Genomic DNA, 18,758 nt, shown 5'->3' on the forward strand with positions numbered 1-18,758 from the left:
TATAGCGCACGGGGCTTAGTTGCCCCGCGGCATGTGGGGATCTTCCCAGACCAGGGGTCGAACCCGTGTCCCCTGCATTGGCAGGCGGATTCTTAACCACTGCACCACCAGGGAAGCCCCTATGTTTAACTTTTTGAGGAATCACCAATGTTTTCTTCAGTGACTGAACCATTTTACATTCCCACCAGTAATGTACATGAGTTCCAAATTCTCCACATTCTCACCAACACTTATTTTTTTCTTAATAGTCATCATTGTGACTGTAAAGTGCAATCTCATTGAGGTTTTGATTTGCATTTCTTTAATGACTAATGATGTTGAGCATCTTTTCACCTGCTTGTTGGCCATCTTCTTTGAAGAGATGTCTATTCAAGTCCTTCACCCATTTTTTTTTCACATCTTTATTCAAGTATAAATGCTTTACAATGTTGTGTTAGTTTCTGCTGTACAACAAAGTGAATCAGCTATATGTATACATATATCCCCATATCCCCTCCCTCTTGAGCCTCCTTCCCACCCACCCTATCCCATCTCTCTAGGTCGTCACAAAGCATCGAGTTGGTCTCCTTGTGCTATGCAGCAGCTTCCCACTAGCCATCCATTTTACATTTGGTAGTGTATACATGTCAGTGCTACTCTCTCACTTCATCCCAGCTTCCCCTTCCCCCCGTGCCTTCAAGTCTGTTCTCTACGTCTGCGGCTTTATTCCTGCCCTGCCATCAGTGCTGCTTTTTGAAACTCCATATATATGCGTTAGCATACGGTATTTTTTTTTTCTCTGACTTACTTCACTCTGTATGACAGATTCTAGGTCCATCCACCTCACAAATAACTCAATTTCATTCCTTTTTATGGCTGAGCAATATTCCATTGTATATATGTGCCACATCTTCTTTATCCATTCATCTGTTGATGCACATTTAGGTTGCTTCCATGTCCTGGCTATTGTAAATAGGTCTGCAATGAACATTGTGGTACATGACTCTTTTTGAATTATGGTTTTCTCAGGGTATATATGCCCAGTTGTGGGATTGCTGGGTCATATCGTAGTTCTATTTTTAGTTTTTTAAGGAACCTCCATACTGTTCTCCATAATGGCTGTATCAATTTATACTCCCACCAACAGTGCAAGAGGGTTCCCTTTTCTCCACACCCTCTCCAGCATTTATTGTTTCTAGATGTTTTGATGATGGCCATTCTGACCAGTGTGAGGTGATACCTCATTGTGGTTTTCATTTGCATTTCTCTAATGATTAGTGATGTTGAGCATCCTTTCATGTATTTGTTGGCCATCTGTATGTCTTCTTTGGAGAAATGTCTGTTTAGGTCTTCTGCCCATTTTTGGATTGGGTTGGGTTTTTTTTTTGATATTGAGCTGCATGAGCTGCTTGTATTTTGGAGATTAATCCTTTGTCAGTTGCTTCATTTGCAAATATTTTCTCCCATTCTTAGGATTGTCTTTTTGTCCCGTTTATGGTTTCCTTTGCTGTGTAAAAGCTTTTAAGTTTTATTAGGTCCCCTTTGTTTTTGTTTTTATTTCCCTTACTCTAGGAGGTGGGTCAAAAATGATCCTGCTATGATTTATGTCATGGAGTGTTCTGCCTATGTTTTCCTCTAAGAGTTTTATAGTGTCTGGCCTTACGTTTAGGTCTTTAATCCATTTTGAGTTTATTTTTGTGTATGGTGTTAGGGTGCCTTCACCCATTTTTAAATTGGTTGTCTTTTGCTGTTGAATTGTAAGAGTTCTTTATATATTCCAGATCTTTATCGGACATATGATTTGCCAATATTTTCTCCCATTCTGTAGGCTGTCTTTTCTTTTACTTGATAATGTTCTTTGTTGCACAAAAATTTTAAATTTTGATGAAGTCCAATTTATCTATTATTTCTTTTGTCGCTTGCACTATTTCTGTCATATCTAAGAGTCCATTGCCAAATCCAAGGTCATGAATATTTACTCCTATGCTCTCTTCTAAGAGTTTTATGGTTTTAGCTCTTATACTTAGGTCTTTGATCCATTTTGAGTTGATTTTTGTAGAGGTAGGGGTCCAAATTCATTCTTTTCCTTTCTCTTTTCTTTTTTAAAAACACAATAGAACCTTCTCACTTAAGCTTCGCCCTAAATGAGTGTTTCTCATTGGTGGGTGGCTCTTCTTCAAGTGGTGGGTCAAGCTTCTTCTATCTTTGGTTCTTCAACACATGGCTCCAAGGTTCCTATACTTGTGCATATCAGGTAGACAAGGAGAAATGAGCATAAAGCATTTATAGGCCAGACCTAGAAGAGGCACACATCAGTCCTGCCCACATTCCATTGGCTGGAACTCAGCCAAACAGCGTGGCAGCCATGAAAATTCACCTTTCAGGGCTCCTAGTGTAGGTAGCATAAATGACTGGCAGCCTGGCTGTGGTCCACCTGGATTTACCATCACATTCATACAGAGGGAGGCCGTGCTTCTGCTGGGCTGCTCCCAGCCAATGACTGGTCATGGCAGAGGTCTTTTTTTAAATCAAATATAGTTGACATATAATATTATCTGAGTTTCAGGTACGCTACATAGTGATTTGACATTTGCATATATTATGAAATGATCACCACGATAAGTCTAGTAACCATCTGTTCCCATAGAAAGTTATTACAATACTACTGACCATACTCCTTATGCTGTATATTACATTCCCCATGGCTTATTTACTTTATAACTGGAGGTTTGCATCTCTTAATCCCTTTAATCTATTTCACCCCTCGACCCCCACCCCCTTGGCAAACACCTATTTGTTCTTTGTATCTATGAGTCTGTCTCTGTTTTGTTATATGCATTCATTTGTTTTGGGGTTTTTTTTAGATTCCATATATAAGTGAGATCGTATGGTAATTGTCTTTCTCTATCTGACTTATTTCACTTAATATAATACCCTCTATATCCATCCATGTTGTTGCAAATGGCAAGATTTCATTTTTTGTATGACTGTGTAGTATTCCATGGTATATGCGTACCACATCTTCTTTATTCATTTATCTATTGATGGACACTTAGGTTGCTTTCATGTCTTGGCTTTTGTAAATAATGCTGCAGTGAACATGGGGGTGCTTGTATTTTTCCAATTAGTGTTTTTCTTTTCTATGTGTAAATACCCAGAAGTGAAATTACTGATCAAATGGTAGCTCTATTTTTAATATTTTAAGGAAATTCCATATTGTTCTCTATAGTGGCTGCACCAATTTACATTCCTGCCAACAGGGCACGAAGGCTCCCTTTTCTCCACATCCTCACCAACACTAGTTATTTCTTGTCTTTTTGAGAATAGTCATTCTGACAGGTGTGGAGTGGTATCTCATGGTGGTTTTGACTTGCACTTCTCTGATGATTAGTGATATTGAGCATTTATTCATGTGTATGTTGGCCATCTGCATGTCTTCTTTGGTAAAAAGGTCTATTTAGATCCTCTGCACAGTTTTAACTGCACTGCCAGGTTTTTTGATGCTGAATTGTATGAGTTCTTTTTATACTTTGGGTATTAATCCCTTATCAGATATATTGTTTGCAAATATCTTCTCCCATTCAGTAGGCTGCCTTTTCATTTTGTTGATAGCTTCCTTCACTATGCAAAAGATTTTTAGTTTGATGTGGTCCCAGTTGTTATTTTTGCTTTTGTTTCTCTTGCCTTAGGAGACATATCCAAAAAGAAAAAAAAATTTCTAAAACCTATGTCACCCCTCCCAATTTCAAACTATACCACAAAGCTACAATAATCAAACAGTATGGTACTGAAAATAAATGAACATAAATCAAAGGAACAAAATAGAGAGCCCAGAAATAAACCCACACTTATATGGTCAACTAACCTACAACAAAGGAGGCAAGAATATACAATGGAAAAAAGACAGCCTCTTCAATAAATGGTGCTGGAAAAACTGGACAGCAACATGCAAAAGAATAAAACTGGACTATTTTCTCACACCATACACATAAATAAACTCAAAGTAGGTTAAAGACTTAAATGCAAGACCTGAAACCATAAAACTACTAGAAAAAAAACATGGGCCTGCACCCTTCTGTTGTGACGGGGCTGACTACTGTGGGCATGTGGGTAGGTGGGGCTGGTCCCCCAAACCAGGCTATGCCTCATGCAAGAGCTGTGGGCCTACTTGAGGGCCAGGTAGGCTTCCTGCAGAATTGGCTGCACAGACCCAGGGAGTGGAGGGTGGCCAGGATTGGTGGGACTGGGTCCAAGCACAGCTGTCTACTTGGCCCAGGGGCAGTTGGGGCTGATGCCAGCCTGCTGGTAGGCAGGGCCAGGTCCCCACACGGCTGTCTGCCTGGTCCCAGGGGTGAGACTTAGAGCTGGTGTTGGCCCACTGGTGTTATGACAGTAGAACCATCTTCCACTAATGGTGGCTGTCAGCATCTCTGTCCCCAGTTGCCTCCTGCCTCTACAGGAGGTTCTCCAAGATCATCAAGTGGGTCTGACACAGGCTCCTTTCAAACTACTGCCTCTAGGCTGGGACTCGGGAGTGTGTGAGATTTTGTGTGCACTTTTTAAGTGTGTATTCTCTGTTTCCAGTGGCCTTCTGGCTCTCCCAAACATAGGCCCACTAGTTTTCAAAGCCAGACATTCTGGGGCCTCATATTCCCAGTGCATGACCCCTGGGCTGGGAAGCCCAATGTGGGGCTCAGACGCCTTGCTCCTTGGAGAAGACCTCTACAACAGTGGTATTTCTCCTGTTTGTGGGTCACTGGCCTGGGGTGTAGGTCTTCCCTATACCGTGTCTCTGCCCCTCCTACCAATCTCTTGTGGTTCCTTCTTTATGTCTTATTTGTGGAAAATCTTTTCTGCTAGTCTTTAGGTCATTCCCACAGGTAGTTGCTCTGTAAGTAGCTGTAATTTCGGTGTGTCCATGGGAGGAGGTATGTTCAGGGTCTTCCTACTCCACCATTTTGGCCACCTCTCCTCCTAACTTCATTCTTTTTCATGTGAATTTCCAGTTGTCCCAATTCATTTGTTGAAGAGACTATTCTTTCCCCATTGAATGGTCTTGACACCCTTGGCAAAAATTCACTGGCCATAGATATATGGGTTTATTTCTGGATCCTTGATTTTATTTCATTGGTTTATCTGTCTATCCTGTGCCAGCACCAGTTTTTTTGTTTTGTTTTTCATTTTTTTGTTTTTTGTTTATATATATATATTTATTTATTTATTTATTGGAGTATAATTGTTTTACAATGTTGTGTTAGCTTCTGCTATACAATGAAGTGAATCAGCTGTATGTATCCCCTCCCTCTTGGACCTCCCTTCCCCCCCCCATCTAGGTAATCACAGAGCACCAAGCTGAGCTCGCTGTGCTATACCACAGCCAATACCAATTTTGATTACTATAGCTTTATAATAAGTTGTGAAATCTCTTTCCTTAATATTGTCTAAACCCAGTCAAGGGGAGGTGACCTAAAGCAGTGCTCCTTTCCCTAACTGGATACCTCGTAAGTAGTGCCATACTCTCAAATGTCCTTTGGGACTGTGGATTATGACTCTAATTCTGAAGTTAGAGTAAGAGTAAGGAGGGGGAAGAGGGAGAGCCATGAGAGGCAATGCAGGAATTACTCTCTTCAGTTCCCCATGAAAGGAGGCGGCATAATGAAGTGAAAAGAATGTGGGCATGGGTGGGTTTCAAGCCCAACTCTGAAGCTACTAGCTTGTAGTCTTGGACAACTTATGCTCTGTGGCCCTTGGTCTTGTCACGTGGAAAATGGGCTGTTGTGAGAACTGCATATGTGCAACAAGGTATGTAAAGCATCTGGCCCAGAGTATCTGCTGAATAAATCACACAGAATGGAATTGGGAAACGACCATGGAAACACGACATATCCTGACTACTCAAAGGTCTGATATACCTACTCTGGAAGGGTGTTCATTGAGGGTAGATCTCGTGACTGCTTTAATCCGTCCCAGGCACACCCTGAGCCAAGCCAGGCAGTACAAGAGACAACATAGGTCTTTTTTAATATGTCCTTACCTCCTTTGCTGTAAATGAGCTCCTTTACTAATGAATGAATGAATGAATGAACAGTCTTCTGTGGGATACCATATGGTAAGTTAGGCTTTCTGTAAGTCCACAAATAATGTTGTCAGAAGCTTGGTGAACAGGGAAAGCAAATACAGAATGAGGGTCTACTTCAGTGATAACCAATCCCTGTTCCGTTCCTGACGGAAAGGATCCAATATAACTAATCAGCCTACGTTTCTATTAAAGAAGGAGGCAAGACAGAGCTCATAGGGTTATCTAACTGCTTCCCAGAATTTCTTTTGTGTGAAACTTCCCTAAAGGTTCACGTAAATGCCTAAATGGAGACAGATGTATTGAATTGGACTCTTCTTTGGAGAAGGAGCCCATTATGGGCCTGGAAACCCTCAGGGCTTCAGGGCAACTGGCCTGAGCCAAGTACTACAGAGAGATTGCCAACAGTCAGTGGTGTTTATCCCTGAGCCTCCCTGGGAAACTCGCCCACCCCATCACCGGGCACAGGCTGGACCTGTGCTGCTTCTGGAGGCCGGGTGTCTCTGCACCACCCTTGCCAAAGTGGAGCCCATGTGGTCCCTGCCTCTGTGGGTCACATGCTTCCAAACGGAAGTTTGTCCAGCATGCCTGTGACTGACAGAGCCTTGTCACATGCCTGCCTCCAGCCGCAAGAGCATCCGGAGAAGCTTATTCCTGAGCTTTGCATTGGAGAGGCACTGACACATCATGGGAGGGATTCTCCCAACACAGGTTGGGTGGTCAAAGGAGCTGAATGTTAATGACAGTTGTTCACCACTCGGGGTGTCTTAATGAGGTCCGATTTAGTCTTTGTAAACATAATACCGCTCTTCTGCTCCCAATCACACTGCAGGGAAGGCAGGGGAAATGGGTCAATAGAAAGATGGGACATGACAGGGGCATCTTCCCTAGTCCTATCAACGTAGTCACGGAAACACTCCTACCTACTGGGTCTCTTGAGCCTGGCATTTGCTCAGCAATACCTCCTTGTACTGGTGAATGAATAAATGAAAGGACAAATGAGACAGTGTAGGCAGAGCTTCTTTGCCTCTGACACAATATCTGGCAGGTCTGGGGTTGAGCCCCAGGAGCTATAGTCCTGCGCTGTAGTCTCCCCACTCTCACCTGCTCCTAACCCACTGGCCAGATCTGAAAGACAGTGTTTTGGGCTTGTTTTCAGTTCTCCACTGGGATGTGGGTCCCTCCAGCCTGAACACCCTTGCTAACCCTCCCACAAGAGGCTGGATGCAGCCCGTATCCCTGATGTTGGCCAGCTATTGGCTCGAGTCCTGCCTTCAAGAGATTTACATCTAGCAACATACAGGGAGGGGTGCTACTAGGGGTCTGACTCTGATATCACCTGCTGCAGGGAATCCTCCTGCCTGTCCCATCTGCTGGACCAGAGTCCACGCTGGCCCCAATCAAACCCCTCTCACCAAGCTGAGCTGAGTCAGCTCCCCTGTGCCTGTGCTCGCTGCTTCTCACCATCAGCCAAAGCTGCCGAGGTCCCAGGGTACCAACCTGAGTCACAATACTCCCTACTAATGCCCAGAGTAACCTTTCCAATGATCTCAGGGACTGGGCATCCCAAGGCTAAAGACTAAGAAAACAGCTCCAGGCTTTCCAGTTCCATCACTTGCTCTTTCACAGGGATTTTTGGCTAAAACACTGACGCCAAAGTGACTTTCAGAAAGCGAACACAGTTATCATGCAAATATAGAATGAAAACACGTCAAAGACTTACTTAACTTATTCATGAGAAGATCAGAGCATTGGGTAAAGCTGATTCAAAAAGCATTTGAGGAACTGGGATTTAAAGAAAAGAAGAAAGTTGTTAGGTTAGATACAAAACTGGTTAATGTCCTGATAGTCTAATAAGGCCTTAACATTTGGATTTATCGTTCCTACCAGGTAAAAATCAATTGTCTCTCCACTAGGGAAAAACAAAACAAAACATCGAGTTAACATGTAATTCCATAGTATCTGGGCTTTCAACCAGTGATGAAATGGTCTAACGAAGGTACATTCTCCTATAATTAAATAATGCTTGGGGGGCTTGCACAACAATGCCCCTGTGTGATGCTGAAAGAAGATGTTGTCCTTTCTTTGCCTTATTTCCAAGATTTAGATGTTTGTTTGTTTGTTTGTTTGAACTCTGTGGATGGGTTGTGAAGGTCTCCCTAAGACCTAGGAGAGCTAGGCTCTCAGGAATATATCTTAAAACATGGACCTGCAGACTTTAGAACCCTGTAATGACACCTCATTGTCTCCTTCAAGGATAAAGCCCAGCTCTTGGGCAGGACACCCACAGCCCTGCACGCACTGAGCCCTTCACCAGACCACCTCTTGCCACCTCTGCACAGGCACCCAGCCCTCTGACCCATGCAGACCCCTGAACATACTGGCCTCTCCCATCCTTGACTTCGCCCGAGTCTCATTATACTCTCAACCTGGAACATTCTTCCCCCACTTGTTCATCTGGATGACTCCTATGCTTACGTCATGACCTGCCTCAAGGAATACTTATTCCAGAAATCCTTCCTCGACTCCTCCAAACTTGGGGAATCAAGCCCTCCCAATACGGTATTTACAGTGGTAATTCCGGCAACACTACCAATTACTGGGTTCTTACCATACATTAGTCTTTGTCCGAAATAATCTACTGATCTTATCCAATTTAAACCTTTCATGAATGGTTGGACAAAGATAATTTTATCCCACTTTCCACTTAAAGATCACACAGTTGGAAAGTGGTCAAGGCAAGACTCAAGCACAGATCTTCCGGATGCACAACTCTATTTGTTTCGCTACTCTAGAATGCTTTATTTTTCACACTGTTAACGCCGATTTTCATGAATTCAAGGGAATGAGTTTCATGGCACATGTCCCCTGCACAAAATGCCCAAGGCTATCTGGAAATTGGACAAGCCCAGCTCCCACAGAGAGACAGGAAGGACATGGGAAAAGGGCATCTACTGTGGAGTTGGGTGCGAGTCCCTAGGAACTCTGGAATGACCTCAGCTGGCAAAGCCTGGCCCTTGGGTGAAGTGTAGTGCTGTGAGTCACTTCCCGATGGAGATCTATCAGGTCCCTTGCAGATAGTGGAATTCTACTGGATGTGCCCATATCACGTCTCAGTCTGAGCCTGTCAGCACTCTGGGGGCCTGCACGACCAAGCCCCTCAGCCTTCAAACACGATCAGCCTGAATCATTTAGGGCTGCTTCTTCAGCTTCTCTTCAAACTATTCATTCATTTGTTCATTCATTCATTCCACACAAAGGTGCTAAGCACTTACCCTGTGCCAAACACCATACTAGGAGCTGGAGGTGGAAAAGGTTAGCAAAACTCTTTTCTTACATCCTTATCTTACCCATTCATTTCTAAGCTCCATTAAGACGGGGATTGTGTGGTATTCATCTTTACATCCTCAGGGCCTCGCACATTGCCTAGAACAGAATAGGCAGGAAATAAATGAATGCATGAGTGAATGAATGATTTGAGTACAACTCTAGAACATCTATAACCAGGACATGACATGGGCAGACCAGCCATTCTGGGCAAGAAATGAATGAATGAATGAATGAATGGAGTACAACTCTAGAACATCTATAACCAGGACATGACATGGGCAGCTCAGCCATTCTGGGCAGATTCATCTCAATGAGGGTAGCAAGCCCAGAGGAGGCCCTTGACACCTCAGAGCCTAGTGAGGGTGCCTGTCCTCCTGTCTTCAAATGACTGCCCACCACTGATTCCCCTCCAACTAGTATAGTATCTTGACACCCTGGTATACAGGGATGAATTGTGAGTGTATCATGAATAATTGGATACCAAAAATAAAATCAACATTTGCAAATAAACTAATTAAAATAATAAATTACAGGGGGTGTACCGTAGTTTTAACTTGCACGTCCTAAAGACTAATGTACTAATCTTTTACTCACAGGCTTATTTCTTATGCATATGAGTTCTTAGTGAAGTGTGTGTTCATATATTTTACCCATTTTAACGGGTTGCTTCCTTAGTATTAGGTTTTGAAAGTTCTTTCTGTATTCTGAATATGATAATTTTTAACATATTTCTCCCACAAATGTGTTTCTGTACCTTGCCTTTTTATTCTCTTAAGGGTATCTTATAGACAAGTGAACCTTTAACATTTTGATGAACTCTTATTTATCAGTTTGTACTTGTATGGGTCATGCTTTTGGTATCAAATAAAATTTTGCCTCTGTAACTGGCTTATTTCATTTAGTATAATGTCTTCCAGGTCCATCCATGTAGTTGCAAATGTCCTTCTTTTTTAAGGCTAAATAAGATTCCTTTGTATGTATATATCACATTTTCTTTATGCATTCATCTGTTGAGGGACATGTGATTCCCCTTATATGAGATATCTAAAATAGTCAAATTTATAGAAGCAAAAAATAGACTGGCAGTTGCCAGGACATGAGAAGAGGGAGAAGTAGGGAGTAGTTATTCAATAGGTATAAATTTACAGTTATACAAGATGAATAAGTTCTAGAGACCTGCTGTACAACATAATCCCTATAGTTAAAGACAGTGTTGTGACTTCAAAATTTTTTAAGAGTGTAGATCTCATGTTAAGTGTTTTTACCACACACACATCAAAAAAATTGATCAAGGAAATTTTTGGAAGTGATGGATATGTTTATCACTTTAATTGGGTGATGGTATCATGGGTGTGTACATATGTCCAAAGTCACCAAATGATATATATTAAATATGTGGTTTTTGTATATAAATGATACCCCATTATGCTGAAAAAGAAAACAGGTTGCAAAGATTTTCTACTATGAAATGTTATAATTTTAGGTTTTACATTTGGGTCTTTGATTCATTGAGTTAATTTTGCATATGATATAAGGTATGGATTTAAGTTCCTTTTTCGCATATGGATATTCAATTGTTACAGCACTAGTTAATTGACTAGACTATACTATCCGTTGTCCACGAAATTGTCTTTGCACCTTTGTTGAAAATTAATTGTCCATATAAGTGCAGGTATATTTCTGGACTTTCTATTTTATCCCATTGAAGTTTTGTCTTCTTTTATGCCAAGAACACACCGTCTTAACTACTGAAGCTTTATAGTAAGCCTTGGGATCAATAGTGTTAGTTTTCTAACTTTTTTTTTCTTTCCAATAAGGAGGCCTCTTATTTCTTTTTATTACCTTATTGTGGCTAGAACTTCCAGTACAGTGTTGAACAGAATGGTAAGAGTGGACATCCTAACTTTGTTCCCAATCTTAGGGGAAAACATAGATGCCCTTTATCAGGCTACCTTCTGTTCCTAGTTTTCTGGAATTATTTTTCAGGAATGGATGTTGGATTTTGTGATAAGTTGCATTGGCTGATTTTCAAATGTTAAACCAACCCATCATCCTTGGCATGAACTCCATTTGTTTATCCTCTTTATATATTGTTAGATTTGATTTACCAATAATTTGTTTAGAATTTTTGCACTTACGTTCGTGAGGGATATTGGGTTGCAATTTTCTTTTTTTTAACAATGTCTTTGTCTTGTTTTGGTATCAGGGTAATCAGTTGGGACATATTCCCTCCCTTTCAATTTTCCAGAAGAATTTGCACAAATTGGTGCTATTTCTTCATTAAATGTTTAGTACAATTCACCAATGAAGATGTTTAGGCCTGGGAATTTGTGGAAATGTTTTAATCTACAAATTCAATTTCTTCACTAGATACAGGGTTTTTCAGGTTATCTATGTCTTCTCAAGTGAGCTTTGAGAGTGTATCTTTCAAGGAATTCACCTGTTTCACTTTTATTGTCAAATTTGTTGGCAAAAAAAGTAGTTCAGAATATTTCCTATTATCCATTTACTGTCTGTAGAATCTCTAATGATGTTATCTGTCTCATTCCTGATATGGACAATGTATGTATGTCTTCTCTCCTTTTCTCCTGACTGGTCTGGCTAGATGTGTGCCAATTTTATTGATATTATTTAAAAACCAACTTTTGATTTCATTGATATTCTCTATTGTTTTCTGTTTTCCATTTTACCGATTTTCATTCTGTTATCATTTCTTTTTTTTTTTTTACCCTGCCTTGGATTTATTTTGCCCTTCATTTTCTAGAGTCTTAATGTGGAAGCTGGGGTTACTGATTTAAGACCTTTCTTCTTCTCTAATATAGGTGTTATATATGTCCCTCTGAGTTCTGCTTGAGTAGCATCCCAGAAATTTTGATTTGTTCTATTCTGATTTTCATTCCACTCAAAATGCTTTCTAATTTCATTTTCGATTTCTTCTTTGACATATGGTTTATTTAGAAGCTTGGTATTTGGTTTCCAAATAGTTGGAGATTTTCAAAAGATTTTCCTGTTATTGACTTAGAATTTAATTTGATTTCTAATTCAATTCCATTGTGGTCATAGAACATATCTCTATTACTTGGATTCTTTGAAATTTCCTGAGACTTATATACTCTATAAATGTCATACAGATAAACTTGGTTGACAGTGTTGTTCAAATCTTCTACACCTGTATTGATTTTGTGTTTACCTGTTTTCTTATATATTGATAGAGGGTTATTCAAACCTTTTATTATAATTGTGGATTTGTCTATTTTTCTTTGCAGTTTCATCTGGTTTTGCTTCAGATATTTTGAAGCTTTCTTATTAGAAGCATAAACATTTAGAATCATAATGTCCTCTTCATGAATCAATCTCTTTATTATTATGAAATCAACATTTTTTTAAATCACTGGGAATGCTCTTTGCTCTGCAATCTACTTTTTCTGATACTACTATAGCCATTTCAGCTGTATTTTGATTAATGTTAGCATAATTTAAATTTTACCTAACTGGATTTTTATACTTAAATGTGTTTCTTGTTGGCAGCATGTACTTAGGTCTTGCTGTTTTATCCAATCTGAAAGTCTCTGCCTTTTATTGGAGTGTTTAGATTATTTACATTTAGTGTAATTACTAACATGATTAGGTTTGAGCCTAGCATATTGGTATTTCCTTTCTATTTGTTCCACTGGTCTTAGTCACTTTTTCCTCTTTTTCTATCTTCTTGTGGATTAAGTGAATTTTTTATGACTCCATTTTATCTGCTTTGCTGGCTTTGTTTTGTTATTTTAGTGGTTGCTTCAGGTTTATAGGATATATCTTTAACTTATGACAGTCTACCTTTAAGTGACATATCACTTCACGTATAATGTAAGAATATTACAGTAGTATTCTTCTATTTCACTACTCCCAACCCATGCACTATTGTTATCATACACTTTATTTTTCCATATGTTACAAGCCCAATATTCCATTATTCATGTTTTTGTTTAAACAGTCAATATGTTTTAAACAAATTTAAGTAATAATGAACAATATTACATATATAAGTAGTTACCATTTCCAGTGTTCTGCATTTCTCTGTGTAGACCTGTATTTCTTTCCAGTATCATCTTGCTTCTGCCTGAAGGAACTCCTTAGACATTTCACATCTGGGGAGTCTGCTGGTGATTAACTGTTTCAATTTTCTATATCCAAGAAACTCTTTCTTTCACCTTCATTTTTGAAAGGTATTTTGCTTCTAGTGTGAAAGGTATTTTTTGTTTGTTTTTCAGTGTTTTATTATTTTAGAGATGTTGTTCCACTATCCTCTCAGCTGGTTGATTCCTAACAAGAAATCCACTATCATCTTAATCTTGTTCTTTTATATATCACATGTCTTTTTACTGTGGCTGATTTTAAGATTTTCTCTTTATCACTGGTTTTTGGCAGTTTGATTATGATATACCTTGGTATATATTTTTTTCTGTGTTTCTTGTGCTTTAGGTTTATTGAGCTTCTTGTATCTGTGAGTTTATAATTTTTATTAAATTTAGAAAATTTCAGCCATTTTTCCTTCAAATATTTTTCTGCTTTATGAAGGAGTCTCTCCTTAATGGCCTCTAGTTATACATTTATTAGATTGCTGAAGGTCCCAAAAGTCCACTGATACTCTGTTCTTTATTTTTCTCTCTTCTCTCTGTGGTTCATTTTGGATAATTTTTATTGCTATAACTCCAAGTCACTAAAAAAAATCACTTTTATTCTGAAATTTCTAATTTGCCATAAATCTCATCCAGTGTTTTCTTCATCTCAGACATTGTTTTATTTCCAGAAGTTTGATTGCATTTTTTATTATATCCCCCATGTCTCTACTTTTTAAACATACTGAATACCATCCAAATAATTGCTTCAATGTCTTATCTGCTAATTCTAACATCTTTGGCAGTTCTGCATTGGTTTTGTTTATTGAGTTTTCTTCTCATTATAGATTATATTTTCCTGCTTCTTTACATGTCTGGTAATTTTTTTATTGGATTCCAGACACTGAATTTTATCTTGTTGGGTGATGCCTATTTTTAAATTCTTATAAATATTCTTGAGGTTGGTTTTGTTTGTTTGTTTGTTTTGGCCACACTGCACAGCTTGTGGGATCTTAGTTCCCTGACCAGGGATCAAACGCAGGCCCTTGGCAGTGAAAGCATGGAGTCTTAATCACTGGACTGCCAGGGAATTCCCCTCTATTTGGGACTTGACTTTAAGATTTCTTAGGCGGACCCAGAACCGTGATTAGACTTAATTATTCTATTGAGGAAAGACACTTTATGTACCCTACCAAATGTCCCATGAATCATGAGGTTCTCTGTTCTGGCTGGTGGGAGCAAGCTTTATTCCCATCCTGTGTGAGTGTCAAGCATTGTTACCTCTAATTCTTTCAGATGGTTCTTTCACCAGCCTTGAGTAGTTTCCTCATAATCCATGCACCAGTCAGTATTCAGCTGAATACCTGGGGGCTGCCCTCTGCAGATCTCAGGATTCCTCTGTGTGGCTTTCACCTCCCTCGTGCCCAGTCCTCTGAATTCTAGCCACCTTCATCTCCCCAAACTGTCAGCTATCTCTTCTCAACTCAGGGAGCCTGCCAGGCTCTGCCCGGCTTTCCCCTCCCTGCAACACTGCCTGGATACTCTCTCAAAGGAGTATCCAGGCAGTTACAGGGCCCACCACATTTTTTTCATCTCTTAAAGAAAACTCATTTTTTGGCTGTGTCCACTGTCTTGAAAATGTTATATATATATATATATATATATATATATATATATATATATATATATACTATTTGTTGGCTGGTTATTTAAGGCTGGTTAGTAAATGTGGTCCCTGTTACTCCACCATGACCAGCAGTGAAAGTCCTACACTTTCTTATGAAGAGAGAGAGAGTGGTGATCCTATATTGGGTTGGCCAAAAAGTTCGTTTGGGTTTTTCTATAACATCTTACAGAAAAACCCAAACGAACTTTCTGGCCAACCTAATACCTGGCCTAAAAGACAGGCAAATAACCCACAGCTTCTCTTACCTATGTCACCATTTTTGATGTACCATTAATAGCTGTGATCATGAATAATCACAGAATTTATATTGAAATTTTTCACTATTTTAATTAAAACATTTTTAAAATCTATGCATAAATCTCATTAAAAATAAGGAACTGAAGAAAGTTTAAGGGGTGCTGTCTACATACACGTTGTGCATAAGCAAGACTGATCCATGGTCATTTTGCGTAATTTGAAAGTGAACTGTTGCTAGACCAAATATACATATAATAATAATGCAGATGAAATTCTCAACAAAGGTACTATGGTAATAATATATGTAAATCTGTTAATCATATCCTTTTCTACAATACAAGTAAGATCCATTTATGCTGTCTCTTCACTGTATATAGTGTTAAAAATAAAATTTAATGTTTTTAAACTTTTATTACCACCGTTTATTTTTCCTTCATAGCCTTCCTCCATTCAAACATTCATTCAACAAATATTCACTAATTGCCTAGTACTGTACTATGCTAGTCCTTATAAAACACCAAATTTAATTATTTTAATGGCTACTTTAATTACAAAGTTATAAAATGCATCTGAGGCAACTTTTTTTTACTTCTATAAAGAACATTACAGCATTCAAAATCCAGGGATATTCATTGGAATGTGATGCACAGGTACACACAATGCATCATGCATGCATCACACGTAAGCATAATCATCATAGATGTGGGTGTATCTCTACTTGCTTTTTTTTTTTTTTTTTTTTTTTTTTTTTGCGGTACGCGGGCCTCTCACTGTTGTGACCTCTCCCGTTGTGGAGCACAGGCTCCGGACGCACAGGCTCAGCGGCCATGGCTCACGGGCCCAGCCGCTCTGCGGCATGTGGGATCTTCCCGGACCGGGGCACGAACCTGTGTCCCCTGCATTGGCAGGCGGACTCTCAACCACTGCGCCACCAGGGAAGCCCTCTACTTGCTTTTTGATGTGGGTCAGGGATGGATAAAGATTGGCAGAGATAGTCAAGTTGGGAAAAGTGTTATGAGAAAAGAAAAGAGGAGTAGGCATAGGAAAAGGATCAAAAGGAGGTTATAAAAGTTTGACACATATGATAAAGACTGGAGAAGCTTCTTCTGGACGTTGACTCTAGGAAAGAAAACCGCCCCACAGGGGATGAGAAAGTAAGACCTGCATGGAGGGCAGCTGGAGCATGAGTTCAAGGTCAAGTACTCTGGAAGTTGCTGGAGGTCAGAGGACCCAAGTTTCACTCTCCTCTTTCTCCAAGATTCTCACTGGTAAGAGAACACACACAATGGGGGTGCTAAATGGACACCAGAGGATCATCCTTACTAGTGGGCCAGATAGTACCAATGACTCCAAAGAATAGGGCTTTCTGCTAAACTATGTTAGCACATGTGCCTTGGGCTATATTCCTGGTCAGTCTCCTCATACCCTGCCAGCTTCATGGAACACCCCAGGCTGGACTCATACACCCAGTTACTTCTCAAAACGGGCCCCTACCCTGACCCAAGTGTGCATACTCACGGGAGTCAGACGCCGAGGAGAGCCCATGGACTCTCTTACCCACCCAGGAGGCAGACGGCCTAGAGAGATGCGGTGGAATATTTTTTGCTTCGGAAGAACAGTGACAACCCCCAATGACGTGGACCAAGGCCTGATGGGATCTGAGAGAACATCAGCCACTCCCTGCGCAGGTGAAGAACTGAGTAAGTGGTGGGAACGGGTGTGGAGGTTTTCATCCCAACACGCCTCCTCCAGGACACAGACCAGAGGGCATCTCCACTTTGGAAACATGCAGAAAAAAGGGAAAATGACTCCCTCTTTACCAGAAAGAATCGTTATAGCTTCTCTAACTTCAAAACAAGACACATTTGCTGAGTGTGTGGCTCCAGGCGCTCCTGGAGCTTGGATTTCTGACACAATCTTATCTGTTATTATTCTCAGCACAAGTCAGAAAGCAGAGTTCGGAGCACTTTATTTTTTAACTCAAATTTTCTTTTTTTTTTTTAACTCTTTAATTTTTTTAACATATTTATTGGAGTATAATTGCTTTACAATGTTGTGTTAGCTTCTGCTGTATAACAAAGTGAATCAGCTATACGTATACATATATCCCCATATCCCCTCCCTCTTGCTTCTCCCTCCCACCCTCCCTATCCCACCCCTCTAGGTGGTCACAAAGCACTGAGCTGATCTCCCTGTGCTATGCAGCTGCTTCGCACTAGCTATCTGTTTTACATTTGGTAGTGTATATATGTCAATGCCACTCTTGCACTTTGTCCCAGCTTCCTCTACCCCCTCCCCGTGTCCTCAAGTCTATTCTCTACGCCTGTGTCTTCATTCCTGTCCTGGCCATAGGTTCTTCAGAACCGTTTTTTTTTTTTAGATTCCATATATATGTGTTAGCATACGGTATTTGTTTTTCTCTTTCTGACTTACTTCACTCTGTATGACAGACTCTAGGACCATCCACCTCACTACAAATAACTCAATTTCATTTCTTTTTATGACTGGGTAATATTCCATAGTATATATGTGCCACAACTTCTTTATCCATTCATCTGTTGATGGACACCTAGGTTGCTTCCATGTCCTTGCTATTGTAAATAGGTCTGCAATGAACATTGTGGTACATGACTCTTTTTGAATTATGGTTTTCTCAGGGTATATGCCCAGTAGTGGGATTGCTGGGTCATATCGTAGCTCTATTTTTAGTTTTTCAAGGAACCTCCATACTGTTCTCCATAGTGGCTGTATCAATTTACATTCCCACCAACAGTGCAAGAGGGTTCCCTTTTCTCCACACCCTCTCCAGCACTTATTGTTTCTAGACTTTTTGATGATGACCATTCTGACTAGTGAGGGGTGATACCTCATTGTAGTTTTGATTTGCATTTCTCTAATGATTAGTGATGTTGAGCATTCTTTCATGTGTTTGTTGGCAATCTGTATATCTTCTTTGAAGAAATGTCTCTTTACGCCTTCTGCCCATTTTTGAATTGGGCTGTTTGTTTTTTTGATATTGAGCTGCATGAGCTGCTTGTAAATTTTGGAGATTAATCCTTTGTCAGTTGGTTCTTTTGCAAATATTTTCTCCCATCCTGAGGGTTGTCTTTTCATATTGTTTACGGTTTCCTTTTCTTTGCAAAAGCTTTTAAGTTCATTAGGTCCCATTAGTTTATTTTTGTTTTTATTTCCATTTCTCTAGGAGGTGGGTCACAAAGGATCTTGCTGTGATTTATGTCATAGAGTGTTCTGCCTATGTTTTCCTCTAAGAGTTTTATAGTGTCTGGCCTTACATTTAGGTCTTTAATCCATTTTGATTTTATTTTTGTGTATGGTATTACGGAGT

The 18,758-nt window shown here is 40.0% G+C and overlaps 1 protein-coding gene across 1 annotated transcript in view; it reads right to left on the reverse strand.

Moving 5' to 3' along the window:
• The window catches only part of CALN1 (calneuron 1), a 481,970-nt gene extending 472,512 nt beyond the window's left edge, over positions 1-9,458 (reverse strand). Inside the window, exon 1 of the mRNA XM_082857506.1 lies at positions 9,406-9,458. The gene's annotated coding sequence lies outside the window, so the exon portion shown is untranslated. The remainder of the gene's footprint in view (positions 1-9,405) is intronic.
• Between the last annotated feature and the right edge of the window lie 9,300 nt (positions 9,459-18,758).

This window comes from Leucopleurus acutus (assembly GCF_964270905.1).
Source record: "Leucopleurus acutus genome assembly, chromosome: 16".
Classification (NCBI taxonomy): Eukaryota; Metazoa; Chordata; class Mammalia; order Artiodactyla; family Delphinidae; genus Leucopleurus; species Leucopleurus acutus.